Source organism: Artibeus jamaicensis, unplaced genomic scaffold, assembly GCF_021234435.1.
Source record: "Artibeus jamaicensis isolate MK-2021 breed Jamaican fruit bat unplaced genomic scaffold, CSHL_Jam_final contig_540, whole genome shotgun sequence".
Classification (NCBI taxonomy): Eukaryota; Metazoa; Chordata; class Mammalia; order Chiroptera; family Phyllostomidae; genus Artibeus; species Artibeus jamaicensis.
Window position 1 is genome coordinate 4,445,499 of NW_026521879.1, and position 6,000 is coordinate 4,451,498.

The window sequence follows — 6,000 nt, forward strand, 5'->3', positions numbered from 1 at the left end:
ACTACCCACAAGTAAATTGGGTCCTTCACTACCCACAAGTAAATTGGTGCTGATTCCCAGGTGGGTGGGTTTCATGTATGTTCTAGGACCTTGTGGGTCTCTCCTACAAACTCTACCATGAGGCTGGAAGTTTCTGCCACTGTAGCAACCCCCACGGATTTTTGCAGTGAGAGGTTTTGAGGGCTATTTACCCACACTGGAACCCTGGGTTGCATGGTCTGTCTTGCTCCCCAGTTGTTCTTCTTGATTTATTTGCACACAAATGTGGGACCATCCAGTCCACCAGCTGCTGACTCACCGACCCCTGTCCTCCACCCATCCCCATATGGTGAGTCCTGTCCACCCAGACTGCCTGTCTCCACCTCTCCTGTTGGTGTGGATGAATGTTTGGTCTTTAACTCCTTGGTTGTCAGGCTTCCATATGGTTCAGTTTTCTGGCAGTTCTGGTTATTTTTTGTTTTTAAATTTGTTTTTGTTCTTCTTTTGGTTGTGTGAGGAGGCTTAGGGTATCTACTTATGTCTCCATCTTGGCTGCTGATTATTTTGATGTATTGCTATATTTAGTTTGTCAATATTTTGTTGATGATTTCAGCATCTACGTTCATCAAGGATATTAGCCTATAATTTTTTTGGTAATGTCTTTATCTAATTTTAGAATTAAGATAATGCTGGCCTTGTAAGATAAGCTTGGGAGCCTTCTCTCATTTGAGTTTTTTGGAAAAGTTTGAGAAGGATGGTGTTAGATTTTCTTAGAATGTTTCGTAAAATTCACCTGTAAAGCCATCCAGTCCAGGTTTTTTGTTTGTTGGGAATTTTTTGATTATTGCTTCAATTTCACTAGGTATAATCTGTCTCTTCAGAGCCTCTTGTGGGGGGCTCTGCCTAAAGAGACCTCCCTCCTCCTGTCCACCATGGATGAGAATAAGTCTACCAAGACTCCCCAAGACTTGGGGAGGAAAGGGGGCCTATCTCTTAAAGGAGAAGGGCTAAGGGCCTTTTCCTCAGTGGGCTTTTATTGGGTTCAATTTGCACAGGAATACAGGTAAAGCTCATCAATCCTTATCAGGCAGTAAGGATCAAACAATAGATTACATGCAAAGAACTCTGAGGGCTTATTCTGAGTCAAGGTCAGTTAGCTAAAGGTCTATAAAACTTTGGGAAACAAACTCATGTCATGCTTGGACGCTTATCAGAAAATTGAGGGCATTCTTAGCAAAGTGGGTCTCACAGGGTTTTATGTATTCTTTCTTAGGCCTGATCGCCCTCAGGGAATTGCTTGTTCCTGCCCAGGGGTGCACCACCGTCTGTCATTGTTTCAGGCTTAAATCATGCAGGGGAAGTAAGGCAGCCAGGAGATTAGGAGACTTCTCACAGACAGAATGAGGAGTTAGGCTATGTCAAAGCTGAGGTTTGAGGGTCCATCACCTCCTTTTTCTATTGCCTCCCAAGTCCTTCCCTGAGGGCCCCTTTGTGACCATGCCTGTCTTAGGTCATCCCTCCTTTGAGGAATCTTACCTGTCATTGGCTAACTGGTCATCTGCTCGGGGTCAAGCAGGATGAAGTAAAAGGGGGCATGGTGCCCCTGCCAGGGAGATAAGCTTTGTCTCCCTAGTGGTTTAGTGTCCCAAGGTCTCTCCCTCAGCCTTAGCCATGGTGAGTTACAGCTTCTGAAACCAGGCAGGTGGTTCCCAACAGTCTCTGTTTCTTCCTGATTTAATTTTGGAAGATTTTATATTTCTAAGAATTTATCCATTTTATCCAGGTTGTCTAATTTGTTGGCATATAAAAAGACCTGTACTTCCAAAATTATAGACACTGAAGAAAGAAATTGAAGAAGATACAAATAAGTGGAAGCACATATCATGCTAATGGATAGGAAGAGTTAACATTATTAAAATGTCCAAAGCAATCTATAGATTCAATGCAATTCCATTCAAGATACCAATGACATATTTCTGAGAACTTGACCAAATATTTCAAAAATTTATATGGAATAACAAAAGATCCTGAATAGCAACAGCAATCTTGAGAAAGAAGAACAAAATTGGAGAAATCATGCTAATATCAAACTATACTATAAAGCCATAGTACTCAAAACAGCATGGTGCTTGTATAAAAGCTGAAACATAGATCAATAAAATGGAACAGAGAGCCAAGAAATAAATCCATGCCTGAATAGTCAGTTAATATTTGACAGAGGAAGCAAGCACATACAATGGGCTAAAGGTAGTCTAGTCAATTAATGGCGTTGGGAAATTGGACAAATATGTACAGAAAAATGAAACTAGACCACCTTCTTATGCCATACACAAGAATAAATTAAGCAAGGATTAATGACTTAAATATTAGACTCAAAACCATAGAAAGCTTAGAAGAAAAAATAGACAGTAAAATCTCAGACATTGCTTATAGCAATATTATTTTCTGACATATTTCCTCAGGCAAAGAAGACAAAAAGAAAAAATCAACAAATTGGACTATATTAAACTGAAAAGTTTTTGCACAACAAAGGAAACCATCAACAAAATGAAAAGACAGCCCACTGATTGGGAGGATATGTTTGCTAATATATCTGATAAGGGCTTAATACCCAAAATTTATAAAGAACTTATCAACTCAACACCAGAAAAACAAACAATCCAATTAAGAAAAGGGCAAAGAACCTGAACAGGCCCTTTTGCAAAGAGGAAAAACTAATGGCCCATAGACATATGAAAGGATGCTCAATGTCACTAATCATCAGAGAAATGTAAATTAAAACCACAATGAGCTATCACCTCACACCTGTGAGAATTCCTATAATCAATAAATCAATAAACAACAAGTGCTGGCAAAGATGATGAGAAAAGGAAGCCCTTGTGCACTGTCGGTGGGAATGCAAACTGGTTTGGCCACTGTGGAAGGCAGTATGGAGTTACTTCAAAAAATTAAAAATGGAACTGCCTTATGACCCAGTAATTTCACTTATAGGAATTTATCTGAAGAAACCTGAAACACTAATTCGAAAGAATATTAGCACCCCTATGTTCATTACAGTGGTATTTACAATTGCTGAAATTTGGAAGCAACTCAAGTGTCCATTAGTATATGAGTGGATAAAACAACTGTAGTATATTTTTATACAATGGAAAATCACTTGGCCTTAATAAAAAAGGAAAAGGAAATTTTTCCCTTTGCTAAATGAAATAAGCCAGACTGAAAAAGACAAATACCATGTGATTTCACTCATGTTGAATGTAATGAACAAACTGAACTAACCAGAAAAATAGAGACAGACTCATAGATAGAGAGCAGATGACAGTTTGGCATGGTGGGTAGAGAGTGGGTTGAGGGAATGAGGATGGAGAAAAAAAGAAAAAGAACTCACAGACATTGACAACAGTGTGGTGATTGTGGGGTTGGGGATGGGTGTGGGTGGAGGTGAAAGAGGGTATAAGGGGGTAAATGGTAATGTAAAAATATAATAAAAACAAACTTAAAAATAAGATAAGATACACAGATGGCTCTTTTTTTCGGTCTGTTGTTTCCCCTACTTCTAGTCCAATCAGGACTTTTTGAAAACATCTATCAAGATCTCCTTGATCCTGATTCTTTTGCTTTTTAAGGCCTTTTATTTTTCTACAGAAACTTCTCAGAATTTAGTGTAACGACCTCAAATCTGGTGTCTCAGTTACTGTTTGACCTCAGAGGAGAACCACTATGGCTGGAATGGAACAGATTTAGTATATGGATTAGGTTGCTCAAAGCTGTGAAGAATCTAGAGACACAAAGACTTAGGACACGATGCCAGAAGATCAGAGGAAAGTCGCTAGTCACCATGAAAGGGAACTGGTGAAATAACCTCTGGAGGATCCCTCCATAGACCCTGTAGGTCAGCAAGAAAAGTACTTAGGAAATTAATCTGAACCTGAAGTTGGAGGAAGACGGTGTAGACTGGAACCAGTGGGGACAAAATGGAACTTGAGAAGACAAACTAGACCTCGCATGGGCAAAGGACACCTTGTGTGACTGTCATGGCATCTGACTCTGACAACAGGGTGACCTGAAGATGAAGGTGGTGCCTTTCATGAATTGTTGCATGTGTGCCTGGACTAGGACTCAGAAGATCTAAAGTAGGAGATTTGATGGAAGCTGGAATAGCTGTGGATCTGCTGCCACTCCTTGTCAGGCAGTGGGCAAACAGGTCAGCAACAAGGTGCACAGCTGTAGCAGTTCCTGGGCACAGTCTTAGTTCAGGCTCTTATTTGTCGTTGCAGACCCTGTCCAGCAGAGTCTGCCTGTTATGGCTGACGATGAGAATCAATGCACAGGTGACAACAATCCTGTGTGGAAAAAGGGAACAGGCACCACTACTCTCTCAAGGGGAGAGTGCTTATGGATGCCTCGGCCACTCTCTCAAGAGGGCAGTGCCCCACCCTTGCCTAGACAGGCTTTTATTGTTTTCCTAGGGTCTTACATCACCTATCACATAGAACATTATTGTCTACATTTTAGGTACAATCAAGAAAATAAAAATAACATGCAAAAGGGGATGGCAATGAGCTCATTAGCTCTGTTCTTGGGAAAACTCGTACAGGCATTGGAAATTACCTTGAAGATAGACAATACACATTTTTTGTTTTAGACTAGGATGATGGAGTTTTAGCCAGAGCAAGTCATAACAGTCTGTGTGCATTTTCTAGGCCTGATTCCCACGGGAAAACTCGGTTTGAAGGTCTAGCTCCTTCCCACTACTTCACTTCTATAGGTTTTCCATACAGAGCTGAGTCACATTTGCCAGGTCAAAACAAACCAGTCCCCTACAATCCGTGATCAATTAAACAGACTGAGTTTGATGTTTTGTTGGATGGCTATGTTAATGCATGGTTGGAAGTTAGAGGCTGTGGTCAGAGTGTAATATTAGATAGAAAGGTAAGGTTTTGAAGTAGAAGAGTTCCATGGTTGATAAGGTTCAGAAAATAGAAGAATAAGATCACTAGATTTAAAAATAGGAACTAGGTATTTAAAGTAGTTAGATTCATAGCAACAGAAAAATGGTGGCCACCAGGAGAAGGAAAAAATGGGAGTTGTTTAATGGGTTATAGAGTTTCAGTTTTGCAAGATGAAAGTTCTGAAGCTCCATTGTTTGATAATGTAAATAAGTTAATGTTAGTGAACTGTACAGTTTAAAGTGGTTAGGGTGGTAAATTTCATTCCATATCTTTTTTTATTTAAAAATGTAAAAAATACATACAATTAAAAAAATAATTAGTTCAGCCTATGCAACTTGTATAATACTCAGAAAAGTTTAGGTGTTAAAGTGTACCTGGAAATAAATGAAATAATCAACATTACAAAAATAACACCTATAAAAAGCTGCATCTTCAGAGCAAGTCCACTGTTTGTTACTAAATGTCAAATTGTAGTTATTTTATAGTTTCTGCCTCAGGGAACCAAAATCTAAATTTGAAATGGAGACAACCAAAGCTCAGGAGGGAGACTGGAGAGGAAATAGCATAGTCAACTAGCTGGTATCTCAGTACAAACACATAGAACAGTAAATTGTCAGTGAAGTTCGATTACATTTCAATGAAGAGGGAAGGAATGAATGGTTCAATGAAAATTTTAAAAAAGCAGTTCCTGGTCAGACAATGATCGTATGTTCGGTATAACTATCTCTGTGAGAGGATCGCTCAGCAAACCCTAGTGGGAGACATGGGGGCTGAAAGGTAATATAAAATATAAAAGTATGCATATCATGTGACATGTGTGTATGTACATATCTATCTTGATATAATTTTCCTTCCGAACAGGGTTTTTTGGCTTTTTTTTCACTTGAAACTGAGTGTGATGAATGAAAGTGTGGGAAAATACAGAATAATTCTGGTTCCTTTGGCCCCAGTTTGTAGGGCTGTTTTCAGCTGCTGCTAATCTGAAGTTACATGTCATGTCATGTCATGCTGTATTACAGAGTTCCAGAAGTGCTGGTTGAATCCTGCCAAAGTATGTTTCCTGGGGAAA